The sequence below is a fragment of the Eumetopias jubatus genome, unplaced genomic scaffold, assembly GCF_037043125.1.
Source record: "Eumetopias jubatus isolate StellerSeaLion01/CBP00866 unplaced genomic scaffold, mEumJub1_p1.0 scaffold_5, whole genome shotgun sequence".
NCBI lineage: Eukaryota > Metazoa > Chordata > Mammalia > Carnivora > Otariidae > Eumetopias > Eumetopias jubatus.
The window spans coordinates 101,792,951-101,815,530 of record NW_028274811.1 but is presented as its reverse complement, the minus strand read 5'-3'; the positions used below and the strand labels follow the sequence as shown (position 1 = coordinate 101,815,530).

The 22,580-nt window shown below is 34.8% G+C and overlaps 1 pseudogene; it reads right to left on the bottom strand.

Annotated features, from left to right (window-relative positions):
* Positions 1-20,689: 20,689 nt before the first annotated feature.
* On the bottom strand, positions 20,690-22,344 carry LOC114211993 (heterogeneous nuclear ribonucleoproteins A2/B1 pseudogene; annotated as a pseudogene).
* Positions 22,345-22,580: the final 236 nt, after the last annotated feature.

The window sequence follows — 22,580 nt, the reverse complement described above, 5'->3', positions numbered from 1 at the left end:
AAAAAAAGACATCTTAGATAAAGGAAAATTAAGATAATCTGTTTCCAATGAAACTGATGTAAGGCATAATTCATTAAAAGCCTTAAAATATAAAAGAAATAGTATTAGGGAAAAAAAACTTGGAATACCATGAATACAAAAAAGCATCAAAATGGTAAACCTTTGAGAAAATATATTAGCTTATTCTTCCCTTGAGATTTGTACCTTTGATTGTTGAAACAAAAGATTACTCCTGTATAATAATGAATTTATTTAGTCTTTGTCCCAGGTTTCTGTTATGAAACTCCTAAAATCCTTATAATTTCCTGAGTAATAGGAGTGTCTTTATCATTCATGAGCCTCTTTGGATTTTATCTGACAGTTTATAAAAATGAGATGCTTCATGATAGGCCCTTAAATATTTCAGAATTGGAGTAACAATGCCTGAAAGACCAACCATGTGGTTCGAGGGTTGGGTCTTTGAGGTGGTCTGACCTCTGAGAATGGAAAGGGTGCTAGAGATTGAGTTCAGTCATGTGGCCAATGATTCAATCAGTCACATCTATGTAATAAAGCACCAGTAAAAACTCTGGACACCAAATCTTAGTGGAACATCCTGGTTGGAACATGTAGGGTGACTTGCCTTGATTCCATGTGGTGAGGGCACAGAAGCTCTGTGCTTGGGACCCTCCCAGACCTCACACTTCATCTTGCTGGTGTTGATTTATATCTTTTATAATAAAACTAATTGTAAGTAAAGTAATTTCCTCAGTTCTGTGAATCATTCTAGTGAGTTATTTAACCTGAGGAGGTCATGGGAACTCCCAAATTTGTAGCTAGTTAGTCAGAAATGTGGATAGCCTGGGGAAATCTGAAGTGTGGTGGTACCTGAATGGGGGCAGTCCTGTTGGTGACCATACCTTAAACCTGTAGAGTCTGGTGTTAACTCCAGGTGGTTAGTGTCAGAACTGAATTACAGTATACCAGTTGGTGTCAGAATTTTTTCTGGGGAGGGATGATTTTAATGTACATAGATGTAATATATAAGAAAACTATGAAACAAAGGAGTGTTAAAAAGAACTATCTGGTAATTTCTACATTCGACCTGAAGTTGTAAAATGTTGATTCTGCAGAAAGACTGAGAAGTATGTGTATTATAATCTCTAGACCAACTACTTCTAAAAAGTATAGAAAGAGATATAATTAAAAACACAACAGATACATCAAAGTAGAATACTAAAAGACATTTAAATAACCCAAAAATTAGATGAAAAAGAAAGAACAGCAGGATTTAAAAAAAAAAAAAACAGAAAACAAATAATAAAATGGTAAACCCATGGATTAGTCTGTGCGTACTGCCATAACAAAATAACACAGACTGAGTAACTTAAACAACAGACATTTATTTTCTCATAGTTTGTGGAGGCTAGAAGTTCATGATCAAACGGCAGCAAATTCAGTTTGTGTGGAGATCTTTCTTCCTGGCTTATAGATGTCTACCTCCTTGTTGTGTCCTCACATGACTTTCCTTTGGACTCAAAAGAAGAGACACTCAGACAGAGAGAGATCTCTGGTGTCTCTTCCTTTTCTTGTTAGGACACAAGCCCTATCAGACTAAGGTCTCACCTTTATGATCTCACTTAATCTTTATGACATTCTTCTAGGCCCTATATTCAAATATAGTCATGTTGGGGGTTAGGGATTCAAATATGAATTTTGGGAAGGACGTAATTCAGTTCATAACAATGTAAACCCTAATGTGTCAATAATTTCATTAAATGCAAAAAGTTGATTTATACCAATTAAGAGACATGTGAATTAAAAATTATCCACCTATATGCTATTTACAAGAAACTCATTCCACATATAATTATATAAGTGGGTTAAAAGTAAAAGAATAGGAAAAGATATAGCATGCAGATACTAATCAAAAGAAAGTTGGAATTGCTCTATTGTTATCAAAGTCTAATTTTCAGAGCAAAGAAAATTAGCAGAGATAAAGAGGAATATTTTACAAGGATGAGATGGTTAATTTATCAAGAAGATGAAAAAATCCTTAAGTGTGTTTGCAGCTAACAAAGGAACTTTGAAACAGATGAAGCAAAAACCCACTAAAAAAAGAAATATACAAACATATAAAGAAGACTTCAATACTCCCCTCTCAGTAATATATAGAATTAGCAGACATAAAATCAGCGAGGATATAGAAGAGTAAAAGAGCACCATGGAACAACTGGCCTTAGGTGATATTTATAGAATAGTCCAAGAGCAAATGACACTTCTTTTCAAGAGCACATGGGAAAAATCAAGAAGATCAAGGATCAGCAAACTATGGCTATTGGTCACATAAGCCAATATGCATGGCACACTGTGAGAGGTGACCACCTAAGTTTGTGAATATCACATGATGGGAATCATTGGAGCCATTTTTGAAGCTAGTTACCATAATCTCCTAACAGTGTTCTCCACAGCAACTTTACCATACATATCTCATGAAAGGGGAAAAAAAACAATTAGAAAATGGCCCAAAGTCTTGAACAGTCACATCACAAAATTAAAAATACATACACAAATGAGCACATAAAAAGCTGTCAACATCATTAGCCACTAGGATAATCCAAATTAAAAAAATGGTTATATTCTACTACAAACCTACTATAATGGCTAAAATAAAATAATATTGACTAAACCAAATCCTAGCAGGGTACAAAGTAATGGAAATTTTCTTACATTGCTGGTAGGAATGTATAACGGTATAGATAATTTGAAAAATGGTTTGGAAGTTTCTTATTAAGTTAAAAATATACTTACCATATGACCTAGCAATCTCATTCCTAGGTATTTAACATTGAGAAATAAAAACTAATATTCATTCAACATCCTATACACAAATGTTCATAGCTCCTCTTTTATAATCATCAAAAACTGGAATAACCCAAATGTCATTAATCAAGTACAGGGTACAGAGATTGTGGTACATGCATACAATGGAATACTACTCAGAAATAAAAAGGAACTGTTGATACACACAGAAACTTGGATGGATCGCAAAGGTTATATAGAATGTGAAAGAAATCAGTATCAGAATAGTATATTCTGTATTATTTCACTTATGACATTCTTGGAAACAAAACTTTAGTGATCAAGAATAGATCAGAGATTTCCAGGGAATAAGAATGGGGTTGTTAGTGTAAAGGGATAGCGAAAGGATATTTTGGGGTTAATGGAACTGTTCTATGTCCTGATTTTGGTGGTGCTTGCATTATTTCATACATGCCTTAAAATAATGGTCAGTTTCGCTGTGTGATAATTTATAAAATAAAAGCAAAAAATGAAAAAAAGTGGTTTTTATTACTATTAGTTTTCTGGCCTCACTAACTTAGTACATATTGGGTAGTCTCAGAAAACAGTATAATACCTAAATCTGTTCATCAAATGTAATGCACATTTACTAAAAAAATTATTATTGATATCATAATTTTTTGATAAGCCACCTTCAAAGAATTCTGAAATGACATCTAACTTAATCAAATAAACCATTTTTTAAGTTATCCATTGCTATGTAACAAAGTTGTGGCTTAAAACAACATTTCATTGTTTTACATTTTGTTCATTAGCTTGATGCCTTCTCTGTTCATTTTTCCTGGGCTCATATGTGTGACTACATACAGCTCAAGAGCTGGCTGGACTAGAAGACCCAAGATGGCATTGTTGACTTATCTGGCATCAATGCTGATGACCAGTGCAACTCAAGTCTTCTCTACATGTCTCTCACCCTTTAATACTCTAGACCAACTTCTTTATGTGGTGGCTCAGAGCAGCACTCCAAGAGGGTGAAACTAAATGCTAGACCTCTTAAAGTCTAAGCTCTGGACCCACAATGCCACTTTGCCAATATTCTATTGGTCAAAGCAAATTTTAAGTTCAGCTCAATTCAAGAGAAGGGGAAACAGACTTCACCACTTCATTGCAGAAGGCACAAAATATTTGAACTGTTGTTTTTCCATCTTCCAAACCATTTTATTCTTATATTATTCTTATATATAATGACTACATAAACATTTCTGGGATGACAGGCAAAGATAGAAATTTCAGACTTTTTCTCAACCCAGTAAGAGGAAAGTTCTTTCATTTTTGCTCTTAATCCCATTTTTCATATGAATAGCCCTATGTTCATGATGCCACTTACACGTATGGACATCTCTATTTGTAGTCTTTTTAAATTTTTCTTAAGAATTAACTAAAATGGCTGCTGCTTATTTACTGCATGGCTCAGACCAGCGCCTAGTTCCCTGCAAAGCAGACTTGATGATCTGTTAACACAGCTTCAGTTTCTCTCAGAGGAAAAACAAAATCACACTAACATAGGAATGACACTCATTAAATTCAGTTTGCCTTGGTTAGGAACTGGAAATAGTAGCTCTCTTATTTATCAGCTAAGGGAGAATTCTTATGATTAAAAAATTTGAAAAGGTGCTAAGTACTTTTCCCAAAAGAAGTAATTTCTAGATTTCTATTTTTAGAACTGCTTCTCCCAAAATTGTCTCTGCCAATATGTTTTCAGTCCTCACTTACACTTCTCTCTATTGCCTTGGTCTTAATTTATGTTATTATTATTTTTTGTAGTCTGGTTATTCAACACATAGAAGTTTCATGAGTATACATATATTGATACTGCAGTTACGTTGATATGTAAAACAACATAGATAGAGTCATCTATATTTCCATAGCTGAATATAGGTTTCCTGAATAACATGAAGGTTTAATTTAGGACTTCTTTTCTTTTCCAACCTAGGAACAGCTTTTAAATGAGGATTCACTTGCATTAAGAAATTGAGAAGAAACAGCACCTGTTAGGAATGTGAAATGAACTTCCGTTCCCAAATGTATGCTGTGCCTAACATTACAATCATATCTTTGTTTTCACCCTAAAAGTAACGCTCTGATTAATATATCATCCTTGCACTTTGCTGTTAGGTGCAACAAGCAGTTTATAACTGGCCATAATGAAATGGTGAAAATCAGAAACTTTGGGACAAATTACATATACAGCAACATTTAATTTTCATAATGGCTGGATACAAGAATTAGACATAGTGTTTCAAATACAAAAAAAAAATGTTTGACCAGCAATATATTTTTATTCAGAGTCCTGAGCAAAATGATTTTTTCATTTAATTGCAGGCTTATACAGTTGTCAGTAAGTGGATGTACCATGGCTCCTGCTTCTAATTAGAATCTAAAATCTGCCTTCTGTTTTGAGTATATCTAATGCTACCACTGGTTTGATAACCTATTCCTGGCAACCATACATTGTGCTTTTTCAATTAGTCAGGATTCAAGTTAGTCACCTGGTCTAACAAAACAAGATAAAACATCAAGACACAATTGGCTGGATGTTTGCTATTGCAAAGAAATGAGGACACTCAGGAATATATTTATCAGAGCCTAGGCAATAGAAACAATTGAGATAAGGAGGTCTATAAAAGGCCTTGAGGGATCTAGTTGAGATAGGGTCGTTCAGTGTAAGACACTCTCCAAAATATTTGTAACAGGAGTCTGCTAACAGTAGTGGATCTCATTAATTTGTATGGCAAATTATACCATTTTAAGACTAACAAAATGACATGAAGTTCTTAATCTTAAACCAGATTTCTTATTATATTCCAATCTAATTTCTCTTACATACAGCAATGATTTGAGGAGTTTGTAGCCTCTAAATGCCCCTCTGCTAGAAAAGACTTTATTCTTTACTAGAATATCTCCAGTTTTTCTCAGGAGTTTGGTTTATCAACATTCTTTCTAAAGAGCTCTCTAGAGAATTAGGCACCATGCCCCAAAGGCAATTTGATCAGTATGAAACACAATGTGATAATCCTCTCCCTTGCTGTGTATTCATCCTAAGGTTTCATTAGGAGTCTTAGAATAATTTCGCACTGTCATATCTACTGAGCTTGTCCTCATCTAAAAGCTTATGCTTTGTTACTATGGATTTCTGTCAAGCCAAATTTCCTCCACCTAATGTTATATATGTGTACATATTCCTTTGTGTTTATGTGTGGGTGAAGGAAAGAGATGCTCAGTATTTTTCTTCAAGATTTCTGGAGTCTTCTGAATGCTCAGATTGTCAACAATGATACTAATTATGCCTCATGACTTTGTGTAATGAATAAAAGATTTTGTTTCTCCTTCATAAATTATGGGATTAAGTGTGTGAGGAACATCTTAATAAAGGGAAAGATAGATTTCTAAAAATATCTTATTAGATATCAAGTCACTATTAATATTCAATAAAACTTGAGTCACAGAAAATGAACTAGATTGGAAATTTGACAGAAAAAGTTGATTTTTTTCGGCAGTCTATTTTTAGAGGAAAGTCAGACACAAGAGAAACAGTGAATATGGCATGAAAAACAAAGTGCACCTATGCACAACTCATAAGGGACAACTTTCCTGACATCTTCACTTATCTGAGGATAAGTAATGAGGTAAACTCTTCACCTCCAAATTAGCCAATATTTTCTATTCCTTCTCTCATTTTTTCCATGATGTTTATCACGTCTCATATTTTTATTTATGTTTCTTTTTCCACAAACACGTAAACTTCACAAGGACAGAACTTTAAAAAAAACCCTGCATTTCATTTTTTAGAACAGTTAGGACTTACATAAAAATTGTGAAGATGGTTAAGTACAGAGAGTTCCCATATACTCCACACCCAGTTTCCTTATTAGCATCATATATTAATACAGCACATTTATTACAATTAAAAATTTTCCTTAATCCCCATCACCTATTTCACCCTCCCTCACCCCCCACCTCCACCTGGTAACCATGAGTTTGTTCTCTATAGTTAAGACTCTGTTTCTTGGTTTCTCTTTCTTTTTTTCTTTGCTTGTTTCATTTCTTAAATTCCTCATATGAGTGAAATCATATGGTATTTGTCTTTCTATGACATGTTTTGCTTAGCATTATACTTTCTAGGTCCAACCATGTCATTGAATAGAGCAAGATTTCACTCTTTTTAAGAGCTGAATAATATTCCCTTGTGTATACATGCCACATCTTCTTTACCCATTCATCTATTGATGGACACGTGGGCTCCTTCTATACTTTGGCCATTGTTAATAATGCTGCAATAAATGTAGGGGTGCATTATCCCTTTGAATTAGTGTTTTTGTATTTTGGGGGTAAATACCCAGTAGTGTGATTACTGGATTATAGGGTAGTTCTATTTTTAACTTTTTTAGGAACCTCCATACTGAATTCCACAATGGCTAATGTTTAAGCCACCAAATCTATGGTATTTTCTTTTAGCAGCCCAACCTGACTACAGCAGCACTCAATATATACTTTTGAATTAATGAATGGAAGGATTACTTATGATTTCCTTTTCAGTTAAAAGATGTCATGGCTCTACTATAAGTTGTTTTATGATTTTATTTCCTATTGCCTTTTCCTACTCTCTTCCAAAAAAATCATGGAAGAAATTAAAGTATTAAAATGAATTCAATTAAATTTGCTTTGAATTATGATTGTGATATAACTGTTTTAACTAAAGGTTTTTTGAAATACATTTGTAGGTATTGTCATTTATAGTGACTATTACTGATTAAAATAGTATATAAGGAAATCAGGTATTTTGAAGTACACAAAGTAACAGCATAGGAGATCTTATTCTTGTACTATTTTCATATTTTCAGATTAATTAGCATTTTTCAAAGCATTAAAATTAAAAATGACCTTTACATTTTTCCATACTATCACTGAGGATTAAACATTAAAGAGGAGAAGTAACCTTCTTTACTTAAACAGTGTATAATTAAGGGCCTCCCTGAGCAGATAGTGAACAGAAATTTTGGCATATGAAAACAATGTCTTTGTTCTTTCCTTACTTTTAAGAGGTTCTTAGTTAAGAATTGGGTAAAACAAATGTAATGGATACTTGTCTGTAGTCCTTTCACTGACAAAGCCCAGGCACGCTTTAATTTTTAGGGAACCTAAGGAAGTTTTAATGTTAGGTTATTTAATTTATGATGTATATCTGAAGCAAGGACACTACATTAATTAAAGTACCATAGAAGAGTTTCTATTAGATCTTTACATCCATCTTACTACTAAAGATATGAATGTAAAACTTTTTAAATTAAGGTCTCATGTTACATGAGCTCAGTCACATGAGCATGCAACTCTTGATCTCAGGGTGGTGAGTTTGAGCCTCATGTTCGGTGTAGAGATTACTTAAATAAATAAATATTTTAAAATGTTGATTAAAATTAAGGTATCATGTACAAGAGTAAACCTGACCAGGACGAAAAGCCTATGACCTTTCCTAAATACACCAAAATAACTTTTTCAGCATTCTGATTAATTCCAAGCACTAGTGTGAATTACAGACATGATTCTGAGTCTTAAGTGCTCCAGAATTGATCCAATCAGAATTTGAGTCCACATAAAACATTGAAATCTTTCCAAGATCAAGCAAACAAAAGAGAGAAGAATTTAATATATATGTCGATTTTGATTTCGGTTAGTGCCACTGTTGGGATTTTTTTTTTTTTAAGCTATAGCAAAAAGTTATTTTTCCTGAAGTTTCTCAGAAACAGACCATTTATATAAAGTGTGGCATAAAAATATCCCATTTTACTTATAAATATTTTTAAAACATCCTAATATCTTCAGATATTAAATAACATTACTTTGAGGAAAGAACTCTTCCTGCTACCCCTCCCACACGTACATATTGGTTAGTATTTCCCCTCAGTTTTTGCTTCCTACTCACATTCAAAGACTATTCTTTTTTCTCTGCCAGCCTGACTAGGATTGCCAGATGTACTAGAAAATCGCTAGTTAAATTTGCATTTCAAGTAAAAAAAATGAATATTTTTTAGTATGAGTATGTTCTAAATAGTATATAGGACATGGTTATACTAAATCAATTATTCATCATTTATCTAAAATTCAAATTTAACTAGATGTCCTGTATTTTTATTTACTAAAACCCTTAGTCTAAAAGTAGACCTGTACTTACAATTCTTTAATGGAATTAGTCCTTTTTCAAAAAGTTGTATATAAAGTGAAGATCTGGTTAATTATTCAAAGTTTTGGAGTGATGAATTATTTTAACAATTTAGTGTAAATACTCTAAGCTTAATTACATATGCAAAAATTTGTATTGATTGCATGCTGACCAAGCTCCACTCTAATCTTTTTTTTTTATTTATTTTTTTTCCAGATTTCTTTTTTTTATTGTTATGTTAATCACCATATATTACATCATTAGTTTTTGGTGCAGTGTTCCATGATTCATTGTTTGTTCATAACACCCAGTGCTCCATGCAGAACGTGCCCTCCTCAATACCCATCACCAGGCTAACCCATCCCCCTACCACCCTCCCCTCTAGAACCCTCAGTTTGTTTTTCAGAGTCCATCATCTCTCATGGTTCGTCTCCCCCTCTGACATACTCCCCTTTTCTTCCTCTCCTGTTATCTTCTTCTTTTTCTTTTTTCTTAAAATATGTTGCGTTATTTGTTTCAGAAGTACAGATCTGTTTTAAAAACTGTCCTCAACTCTGCCTCATAGAACTTTGTTCTCTTACCTCTAAGTCCCCATTAACAAATATTTTAAACTTTAATAATCATTATACACCTTATATACATACATATACATATATTTAACCTGTAATACCCACTAGAATATTTCTTTTGCTATATTGCTATTTTCCTTTAATCAGTCTGTCTTGTTAAATTATAAGCTTCTTGGGGGACAATAGATATTTTACTACTGTATCTCAACTTAACACATCTTAGTTAATTGAATTAGTGAAAACATCAAGCTACAAAGAAATGGCAACTAAGCATTGATACTCCAGACATTTGGGAATGGTAGATAGTAACTTTATGTATTCCAAATCAGTGAAAAGTCTCACACACGCTTGTTAGGTCAAGGCAGAAAATACACCAGATACTAGATGTTTAAGTGAAACCTCCAATTTATAGTGCCTTTAGGGAAATATGTATGCTATGATTTTTTTCCCCCTGAGGTACAGAAAGTAGTTGAAATCATTAAAATAGATAATACACTCAGTATAACAATTTCGACTAGGAAACTATTAAAAAAAAAAACTATTAGGGTTGTTATCTTTCCTTATTTGAATCTCAGGAATATAATAATGTGAATTAATGGAAATGGCTGTTTTAAAAATTCCCTAATCCTAAGGTATCTAGGATAAATTAGCTCTATTGATTTTTTTTTCTCTATGCAGTGTTTTTTTCCACCCACCTCCCCAACTGTAATTATTCCAGAAAATTTAGTTTGGCTTGTAGAAAACCTGAAGCCATGAAAACCAAAAATTCAAACTACATACATTTTTTAATTATAGAAAATGTCATATTTTGGTCTATCCAACATAATATACCCTAAAATTATTAATGGTGTATGTTAAGTAACTAAACCCAAAGTAACACATATCTGCTATTTTGTCCCAGCTTCTATTTCCCCTTCTTGTGGCAAGAAGATTCTGGTTTTATTTGGGTATAACACTTTTCTCATTAGAAGAAATCTTGGAGGGGCTGTCAAAGACCTTGTACTTCTCTCTGGGGATAAATACTTCATGTCAGCCAGGACAAATAATATCTCCTCCCCAGAATGCAAGACTGAAGGAGGTACAGAAAACTGAAATAGTTGAGACTCTCCATTAGTCCTGGCTTCCCAAATCCAAAGAGCTTTCTTGTTCTTTGTCCTGTTGGAGACCTGGTTCGGTAAATTTTTCTTTTCTTTTATCTTTTCTTTTCTTCTTTTTTATTTGTAGAGTTAGTTTATATCCTTCTAGTAAATTCAACTTATTTAATTGAGGAGAACCAGTCTGGGTTGCTTGAAACTAAAGAACTTTAGCTAATATACAAGTTTATACATTCACTTAAGACATAAGAGGAAAAATTAAAAGGTGCAAGTAACATGGAGACTGTATTAGTTGGCAAGGACTGCCTTAACAAAGTACCATAGACTAGTACCTTGTCTTCAACTACAGAATTGTATTTTTTACAATTCTGGAGGCTTGGAGTCTGAAATCAAGATGTCTGAGGCTTCTCTGTGGCTTGTAGGTAGTCTTCTCTTTGTGTTTGTGTCTTATACTCTTCTTATAAGGATACCACTCAAACTGTGTTAGGGCCTACTTTAATGATCTTATTTTACTTAATTACCTCTCTAAAGGCCTTGATTCCAAATATACTCATATTCTGAAATACTGGGGCTTAGGACTTCAACCTATGAATTTGGGGGGTACACAATTCACCTCATAACAGAAACTTATGCCATTGGGTTGAGGGTGTAACTGCATTACTTAATGGCCATGGAACTGAGAAAGAGAAATGGAGACTTTTTAAAAAGTGTAGTAAGTGAAGTGGTAAGGAAAGTTGTAGGATTCAAGGGAACACACGAGTTAAGGTCAGAGAAAAATTCAGTACTATGTGAGCTGTCTGATGGATTTCATAATTTATTGTGTGCAAGACTAGAAATATGATTTTGATTTTTCTCCACTAGTTTGCACAAATACATTTATATGTCTAGATTAGTAATGTGAAAAAATAGCTCTAAAATTTGATTTCTTTGGAATTAGATAGACTTTACATTCTCTCTGAAAGCTGAAAAATAAAAATGTTACATTTACATTTGTGGAGATGCTAACTCTGGTGAATTTTTCCATAAATGTTTTCAAGCATATTAAAATACAAGCTAGAGTAAGTAATTATTTTACATTAGGACTCAGTGTGGTAAAACTAAAACAGAAGTTTAATGAAATATTGCTTTCTTTCTGTATGTGTGATACACTCTTATTTTCCTTTGATGTAATTCTAGGACGTTTTCTTTAAAAAAAAACAAATTTCACCTGATGAAATGATTTCATAACTCACTAACCAGTCACAACCTGCAGTCTGAAAAATACTGTACTATAGAAGCTGCAGGAATAATACAATTTATACATACCATTGTAGAGTGGGAAAGAACATTTTTTTATTATCGGAATATTCCAATACAAATTATCCATTATTCTCCATTATTTGTATAACTGTTATGTTCCCCTGCAACACCTCGGTTGAAAATTGTTTTATAGTAAAAAAGATGAAAAACCCATTTTTATTGCATAATCCCCATGTGCAAGTTATAAGACATGGCAAAATGCCATTTTTCAAAATATCTATTTACCAATTCTATTATCAGCTTTTTTAAAAGACTGTCTTATAGACAGTGATGAAAATATTGTATAATCTCACTATTGAATATGGGAGCCACATGTAACTAGTGGGCATATGAAATATGTGTTATTAGACAGAGGAATTAAATTTTTAAATTTTATTTAACTAATGGAAATAGCCACATGTGGCCAGTGGCTGCCATATTAAGGAGCACAACCCAAGGAATTCCTCTACTGGTGGAGACGTTGGCATCTAACATGCTGCAGGTAACCTTTTTTTTTAAACTCTCATAGCAGAATTATTGAAAAAGTATCTCCCTCTTCTTACCCTACACAAATAGTGAGACTTATTTCTTTAAAATTGAAACTTCCAGGCAAGGGGTCTGTGTAGGTGGTAAGTGGGAATTGGTGGCATTATTCATATCAGTGGCAAATTAAATCTTTTGTGTATGTGTGTGTGTGTGTGTGTGTGTGTATATATATAGGAAAAGGTTAAAAGAAAGACAGAAATGTCAAACCCCCTGCAGAGATAAAATGTGGGATGCCAAGCACATCACCCTTAGGTGAGTACATTAAGGAGTCTTCAGAAATGCAAAGGAAGGTCCAAAGCAAAGTAAGGAGATACAAATTGTTTGGTGTAATAAAGATATGAAGGAGCAAGTGGCCAAAATAGAGGATTTGAAAAAAAATGTGAGTGGGGTCTTGAGGGTAGGAGGAAACTGAGACCCAAAGCCAAAGGAAGGCTGGAACAAGCAGAGAAAATTGATCAATGAAAAATTTCTGGTAATAAAGGAATCCTAAATATAAGAATTTCTAGTTTCAACTTTAAAATCTTTTGTAAAACCAACAAATATTTGTGGAAATAATATGACTGCACTAAACTTTCAGGGAATTTTGTTGTATTCAGGAAACATTAAAGAAATATGGTAGAGATCTATATTGGGATTAAAAGTGTAAAAGAGGGCAGAGAACCATCCCAGGGAACCCTTAAGTAATTGAAATAAATTATCCTCAGAAGCAGGGATTCATGACCAGATCTGTTCATGTATATTAAAGCCTTCTGATGTTTTCATAAATAAGACTATGGGGATCATGAAATCTTTTCTACATTCTTGACTTTCGTATTGATTTAGAGTAAATATCTAATAAAACATACAGGGTAACTCAATAAAAATTGACTTTTGCTTAAAACACTGGTTGTTCTTATGGAATTTTCTTTCTGAAAAATACAGTTGTTTTTGGAACTTATTTAATAAGAAAATGTGTAGAATTTTCTACAAGTTAGGAACTCTTATTTTTAAGATTTTATTTATTTGACAGAGACAGAGAGAGACAGTGAGAGAGGGAACACAAGCAGGGGGAGTGGGAGAGGGAGAGCAGGCCTCCCACTGAGCAGGTAGCCTGATGCGGGGCTCGATACCAGACCCCGGGATCATGACTTGAGCCAAAAGCAGATGCTTAATCACTGAGCCACCCAGGCACCCCAAAGAACTCTTTTAATCACTTAAAAATATTCTGTTTATAATTGTCATAATATACCCGGTTTTCAGTTGTTGAAATTGAAACCTAGTTTAAGCAACTCCTGCAAGGTATCACTACTTGTGAGTGAGGAATCCCACAATCTAACCCCAGCAGTTTATTCCTAGAGTTCATGCTTGTCAGACATAAAATCTTCTGTGCCAACAAAGTGAATAGAAGAATAAATAGGGTAGATTCTGGAATTAAATATACCTGGGCTCAACCCACTGAGTTTCTAGCTATGTGACCTGTTTAAGTAATTTGTTTTTTCCATGTATTGAATTTCAGGATTGAGTTTGGATTGAGGATTAAGTTTCAGTTAATTTTTCATCAAATTAAATAGGACTTATAATTTGGACTGATTTAGAATTTGCTTTTACTTTATCTTGTAATCTATTTGTTCACCAATATTTTTGAGTATGTATTATTTGCCAGTCACTATCATTTTAAGTACATAAGTACAACCCTGGATAACACAAAGGTTCCTGATCTTATGAAGCTTATATATGATGTATCTACTAGTTCTCTTAACATCCTAATTAACAGCCCAAACCAAAATTTGATTGTGCCCCCATTTTGTCCCACTAGAATCCCATCAGTACTCTCAAGGTATGCCTGAAGTTTATCCAATTGGCTTCTGAAGAAAAAACAAAGATTATTTTTGTCAACATCTGTCCCTTGGAGTCAGGTGACACATTTTTCAAATAATGTGACTGTCCTAACTAGTCTATATATGCCCAGGACAAAGGCAAGTTTCATTACAGATGAAAAGGGCTAGCTTCTTGCCACAAGGAGAACATCTCCTTGTCAAGAAACATTTGAGGCACATCAAAGAATGGTAATTAGTGGTAATAAGAAACCCAACAAAATCAATTCCTTTTCTGCATTTAGTCTCCCAGGAGAAGTTTGGCTTCAGCTTACTATTGATGGATAGGTCCTTGAATTTAGGAAAATGGCACTGTGATTATTTGGGCTGTTTAAACTAGAAATGTTTCTCTTAGGATTGATGTACAACCATCATCACCCCTTCAGAGATACATTTAGACTTGGATTAATCATCACGGGTCCATAGAGAGTGCAGTTAGAAAAAGATTGTATCAGACAAAGAGCTCTACAAATCATTGCAATTTCTAGACAGGGTCGAGCATAGTGAGTATGAAGAAGAAATAACACTTTGATCACAGGGTAAGTTAGATGTGCCTTGTATTATTGCAGTTGGTATAAAAAGGACATTTGATTGGTTTTATTTTTGTTTGCCTGCTCAACATTCAGTGTTCATTTTTTTTTTTTTGACAATAGCACATAGATCTTAATTCTTGGAATCACCTACTTCTCATTATTCGTCTTATGGTTCAAACTATGAGTATACTATCCAACCCTGGCCATCATCATGTTCTCTCTTCTAGCTATGGTAGAACAAAAGCATGACTCAAGTCAGCCAGTCCAGTGAAACTGAATTCTTGGATTTTTCTAGAACCATGAGGAAAGGGAAACTCTTTTATGCTGGGACTGGTTGCTGAGAGAAGGATCCCATATAAGTCTAGTTTGGGTTTTCGATATAGGAGGAGAATGACTGAATGAGTCCGAAATGGAGGAAAGCCACAAAACAAAGAGAAAAAGAGTTCTTGCAGTGTTCAGATTCTCTTTGGTCTTCCTAGAAGATCACTCTACCTGACCTTATACTCTTAGGTTCCACAAGTTGCCAATTCTTTTATCTATCTAGACAAGCTTTGGTTTGTTTTCTGTCTCTAGGAGTCATCTGGAATTGTTAAAACTTTCCTCCTTGAAAAATAGGGGCCCAGGTTAAGGTTCTATGGGTCAGGAATGGAGAACGGTGTCCATATGGACTAAGGCACAGAAAAAAAGACCACATCATGAGGCTATCCTGACTTACTCCACTAGATAAAATCCAAGAAGGCAGGTAAAGGAAACAGTATCTGAAGCCAAAATTTGGAAATAAGTCCAGGAAATAGTTGTTGGCAGGGTTGAAATGTGGAGGTGAGGCAGATTCCCCAAAGACAAAGCCTTTAGGAGGATGTCTTTCAACTCACTTTTGACTAATGAGCTAATTCCAATGAAATTCACTGAGGGTAGATGTCCTGAAAAGAGCAGCCTATAATCTCTCATGATAATACCTTTGATATATGATATATCTAATTTATGAATGAGTGGTTTTGATGAGAATTATACCCAAAAGAGCTTTAGCATAAAGTGTATTGATAACTGAAAATCAGTACTTTATATACAATAGGAAGAAGAGCTTCAGTTAACTAGGAAAACTCGTTTCCCTGCTTCATAGGTTAGTACCTGTGATTTTACTGGGAGAAAATGCTTGGCATCACTCACATTCAAGGTATTAATGCTTCAGTTTTGCTTTCTTATGTTTGAATCTGTGTGATATGTTATTCATTATGATTCTGTGAGCCAAGTTTGGCTTTCTTTAGGAGCCTGTTAATGGAATGGCCTAAGGCTTTATACATTAGCCTTCAATCCTTCACAACTGCTGCTTGAGTCATAATTAAAAGTTAGCTGAAAATACCACAAAAATTGATCAAACTAGTGTCCATTATGCTTAAGTTTAAGGAGGAATATATTTTTGGTTTACAATATGTAGGTCATTAAAAAAATGGGAAAGAATGAAAGAAACTTTTGACTGTAACTCATTTATATTTCATGGATCAAATGCTTCAGCACTTATATTTTACTGAGTTTTAATTAAAGGATGCATACAATTTTATGTAACTATTAATAAATCCAAGAATTTCTATGAGACATTGCTATGCTTCAACAAATTTTATAAAATTCATTGTCCTGATCCCAAACTTTTTCACTAAGGGGACTTCATAAATGAGGAACATCCTCCTGAAGACCTAATTTTATACTTCAGTTTAACCCCCACTTAAGTGGCAACCAACTTTACTTTCTACGCCTAACTGCAACCACTAAGATCCCCTTTCTAATGTATAGGGCTCTGTAGAGCCTATCTTTGTTTTATTGAACATGCTTTCACTTAACACAAACCAGTTTAAAGAAGAAGAAAACAATATAGATGAACAGGGAGAAGGAGAAAGAAGAGAATTAAGAATTAAGTACTTTGCATTAGGTACAAATGGATCCTGAAATTTAAGCAGTGACATCATCTGTTTTATTCTCCTTATCCCCCCAACTCTCTGTTCCACTTCTCCTCTACACATTGGCCTCCTTTACATGACAATCAACCAATGGTAAATCAGAACTCACAGCATTTCAGCTTAGTTACCCCACTGGAAGGAAGTGAACCATTTGTTTGTTTGTTTTTGTCCCAGAATCTGTGTATAAATCCAAGGAAGTACTCACCTTAGCTCTGTTTGTGTATGAATGTTAGCGATAAATGGGAAGTCAAATCTGATTATGTGATATTTGTGTTATTCTTTGTTACAGGAGTTTTAATATTGACTCCCTGGCAGACTGTATCATCTCAGGTGTCAGAAACCTTCCTTACATATGGTTATATCCTCTATTTCACCAAGGAGTGTGCTATGCATATGGTAACTGATCTGTACATGCCAGCTATTTACTGACTGAGTGGCAATATAGTGCTTATTCCATGGGAATACCATACTACTTGAACATACAGAATATCTCTGAATGAACAGAAAATTCCAGAGCACCACGCTTTTTCACATTTCTAGGCCTTCTTGCATGCTATTCTCTCTCATTTCCCCCTCTTTATCTGGCCCATAAATATATTTTTCTCAGAACTTTTACCTGGTTCTGCCTCCCCTCAGACTAGAATAAGATCTTCAGTTTACTTTATCATAGCTCATTTTGTTTTGTTTTGTTTTTCCTTTATAGCACTTATTATAATTGTGATTAATTGGGTAATATTTGTTTTTCCTGTTAGATTGGAAGGAGATGCACTACCTAAATTATTTATTTATGCATTGCTAGCACTTTATCATCAAAGGCACTGAATACCATAGACAGATAATTTTTTTAAAAATGATTAAAAAGATTTTAACTCTAGAATTGTGTTTGGTAAGATTGTAGTATGCAATTAAATTTGGCAGCAAAACTATCTAAATGTGAATAGCAGCAGTACCATTTAGATCTCAAGACTAGGGTTAATGATCACAGGATAACTCTAGTTACCATAATGATATATACCGCCACATTTCAGTGGCTTACATATAGAAGTTTACTGCTTGCTCTCATAATCCCTGAGCAGATGTTCCTGGCCAGTGAGCAGCCCTTCTCCTTTAGGGAATTCAGGGACTCTTCTGGCTGCACCATCTCCAATCTCTGCTGGATGCAAAGACCTCAAATTCCTTTGCATCCAGCAATCAGTTGGGAAATGAACAAAAGTATAGAGAAGGCATACCCTTTTTTGTTAACCAACTATGTCCAGAAATAAAACACACCACTATAGTTTATATTCCCTTTACAAGAACTGGTCATATGGTTCAATTTAGATGCAGGGAAATGTAGCTTCTAGCTAACCAGCCACCTGCCAGCCATAGCTGTACATGATGGATAGAATAAGCAAGAATGTTTGGTGGACAGCTACTGATCTCTGCCAGTATACTGTTTTAGACAGTAGACAAAACCTCCCATAAGCTGATTTCTAAGATTCAAAAATCTGTGGTTCATCTTACCAACAAAACTGGCAGCAAAATGAACAACGCAGGCACTCTATTTTTTCTTCAGTTAAGACAAAACACAGCAAAACATCAAAAAACACAGAAACTAAAACCTCTTGACCTATTTTTCATAGTTCTGTTTCTGTTCTGTTTCTTATTGCTGCTGCTATTTGTTATTCTGAAGGTATGTGGAAATAAAACCTCTGGTAGGGATATTAAAAGTCATACAACAGACTTCTGTGATTTCTCTCTCAAATCTCAATTTCTTCTTTTATTATTTCTTAGTATTTTTAATGTTAAAGTCAAAGAAAGTAATATTAGTAGCACGTATAAGCACAATGTCTACGCTCTAACCTATCAAGAAGATGCTAATTGCTTTCTTAATGCCTCTGTTTGGTGTATTTAACACAGCACTACACTGTTTATCATCTTCACAAAACATGAAGGCTAAAGGTTACAACAGTATTTTACTGACTGAAATACAGAAACAGGTGGCAATTACCACAACATTGTGTTCTGAGGTTAAAACACTGGCAAATCAAATAACAATTCATCAGCGGACGTTGCATTATGTTAATCCCTTCAATTCGGGATATAAAAGAAGTCTAAGCTCATTGAAAATAATGTGCAGCTAAGAAAATGTGGAGATGTGCACAGAACACTGGATTTGTTGTATACAAAATTTTTTCTTTAAGATTCCCACCATAGTCAATTTTATTTTGGTTGAGAATTCATAGCAAGTTATCACTACTGATTTCTCTAAGCTACATTTATTAAAGATTCATAGCTCTGACATTTCTTATAATCTGATTTTTAAATAACTTTTCATAATTTGTTTTTTCAACTGTTATAAAATAAGCCTTTCCCATTTGCCATTATTTATTCAACAAGATCATTATTTTGTCACATATGCACTTATTCATTCAATTCATTATTTTTTTTTAACCAACTACCAATATGTAGATAGACCACTTTGATAGGTGTTTCAGGGGATACATGGAATTTTTGCCTTACAGAGGTTGCAACTGGTTCTTTTCCTAACAGAACTGTTCATACCAGAGCTGATAAACATATATGACAAGACGCCAGTGATGTTTTGGAGAAGTACATGCTAAATGTTGAATAAATTAAATACATTATGTATGCCATGTGTTCTGAGAATTGTTTCTTGTTATAGTGGAGAGCAGTAACCAGAGAAAGCTACTTGGAGGTGGTATGAATTAAAGACTCTGGAGAATGCAGAAGAGTTAGATAGTAAAAGAATGAGCTAGGGAATTCCAAAGAGGAAAATAGTATGAAAGAAATATAGAGAAGGAGGACTGGATATAACATATAGAAGAACCTAAACAAACAAACAAATATAGAAAGAACCATCAGTAGAATATTACGGATGGAGAGAGGAGGGCTCAAGAAGGGAAAGGGGAAGAGATTTGGGAGCCAATAAAACCACCACCCAGTTTATCTTGGGAAGCAGAACAAATGTTTTATAAATTAAGATCTCAACAATGAAGAGATGTTATTCACTTGTACAGTGGAATATGAACAAGGAAATGTTTCCATTAGAGAGAACATCACATGCAAAAGTGCAAAGGAGACAAAAATATTAATTAAAGAACAAGAAGTTCAATATGAATAAAAGTGTTTATACATAGGAAAAGAGAAGAGAAGACAATGGTTGGGATTGAGAAAAAGGAGTCTGGGGGGTTGGCTGGGAGGTTATTTTCTATCATGTTAAAAAGATTGGATTTTACTCTGCCAGGGCTGCTGGGAGCCACTGAGAAGGGAGAGCAAGGTGAGAGTTGTATGGGTGATCACATTAAGCTGAAGTAGGAACATTTACAAGAGAGAGGCACTACTGGAGGCAGGAAGAACTGCCTGGAGTTCTAGAAAATTGGAGTGATTCAGATGACAGAGTGGTGAAATGGACTCTGTGGCTTGGGAAAAGGAAGACATAAATGGATGAGTGACAAAAAAAGAACTCATAACCTCTATGTGAATAGATGACAGTAGGGCCATTTTAGGACTTTCATGGTCCATATATTCGAGGCCAGGAGCCCTTACCCCATGTTGTATTAGGCATATTAAAATATATCCACAAACCCATACAAGTCATAATTTTAATAAATGAGAGAATGTTCTAATTTTTATAGTTTTCAGTTTATGAGATACATCATTTTTAATGATTTTTACACATTAGGTTTGATTATGATTTTTACATCTATGTAAGAATTGCATTGAACTGTAGTTGTCTAATTGCCAGAAAATGATTTATGAACAATTTAACAGTTATTAATTTTTCTGTTTTCATATGTAAGGTTTTTTGTTTTTTTGTTTTTCCTTTAGAATTTTATTAAATCATAAATGTACAACAGCTTCTTAACTCTACACATGCACTTAAATTTTTTTAAAGGAAAAACGTTATGTCTTATTACACCATGATCCTGGCTAATAGCTTTTCAAAACTTTGAGAAAAATCTTAAAAAAGGTTTCACATGTCACTTGAAACTTACAAATTTAACATTATCAAAGAAGGAATGCTTCTACACTCTTACAAAGACCACTAGAAAGAAACAATAATTAAAAAGCTAAGAAACTGTCTCAAAGGCATTTTTTTTTTATTTACAATCCTTCCTCCACAGTAAGGTAATGTTATTAAATAATCCAATCCATTCACAAAATGGCTCTCTGCATCTGCTCTGGTGTCTTCTGCCATATCACCGCATATTTATGCATGACTGAGATAAGAGTTTCCTTAACATTGTTATTTCGATAACCTGAAGCTGTTCTGTTACCTCTGGGCTCTCATCCTCTCCTATATTATACAGGGAAGCCCATGGCAAATAGGAAGAAGCTCAGTTTCGGCTTCCCCCTCCATAACCCCCACTTCCTCCACGGCCTCCAGGACCAGAGTTTCCTCCACCATATGGTCCCCCCATGTTCCTGCTACCACCAAAGTTTCCACTCTTCATTGGACCATAGTTAGAGGATTGCTGGTTATAATTTCCAAAATCATTGTAATTTCCACTTCCATAATTTCCTCCTCCACAGTTGTTATAACCACCTCCGTAGCCCCCACCCTGGTTGCCATATCCAGGTCCTCCACCACCATATCCTCCTCTTCCTCCTCCATAACCAGGGCTACCTCCAAAATTGCCACCTCCAGGTCCTCCTCCATACCCATTATAGCCATCCCCAAATCGACGACCACTTCCATACCCATCAGATCCTCCTCTAAAGTTACTTCCTGGTCCTGGTCCGAAATTTCCACCACCACCACGAGAATCTCTAAAACCAAAGTTGCCTCCTCTTCCACTTCTAGAACTTTGGACTTCCTGCATTTCTTATCTAGACAAAGCCTTTTTTATTTCTGCATTACGACCATTGATGGTATGATATTTCTGCAACCCAATCTTATCCACAGGGTCATGATCATCAAAAGTAACAAATCCAAAGCCTCTTTTCTTTCCAGACTGCCTATCGGTAATTATCTCAATGGTATCAATCTTTCCATATTCCCCGAAGTAATCTCTAAGATGATGTTCCTCAGTATCTTCTTTAATTCTACCAACAAACAGCTTCTTCAGTTATGTGAAGCCCTGGTTTTCCAGATTCCTCTCTTGCAACAGCACATTTTGGCTCAACCACTCTCCCATCAATTGAATGAGGTCTTGCAGCCATGGCAGCATCAACCTCAGCCACAGATGAAAAAGTTACAAAACCAAATTCTCTTGATCTTTTGCTTGCAGGATCCCTCATAACCACACAGTCTGCAAGTTTTCCCCATTGCTCGTAGTAGTTCCTCAAACTTTCTTCTGTGGTTTCAAAGCTCAAGCCACCAATAAAGAGTTTACGTAACTGTTCCTTTTCTCTCTCCATCGCGGACTCAGTCGCTTCAGCCCGATTTTCCGCAGCCGAGCGAGACGAGAGAGATCTCCGCGGATGAACACGAACCGGACTCGTCCTGGCGCTGTAGTGAGAACTGCCGCTGCTGGAGAAACAACACTGCTAAGAGCACCTCCACACGGGACCCGGCGCTGCTGCTACTGCCCGTATGTCTGTAAGTTTTATATATTATTTAAAACATTTTCAGAGCCCTCCGAAAGCTTTTTGGTTCTAGGCACTGTATCTTATATGTAAAATTGGTTTGGATGGTGTTTGCACTCACTAATTTATCAGAAATCACAATAGGAAGAACAAATATCATTCCAAGTGCCTCCCACCATACCCTTTGTAGTTTCATGTACTGAAGTCGTAAACCAATTCTTTAAA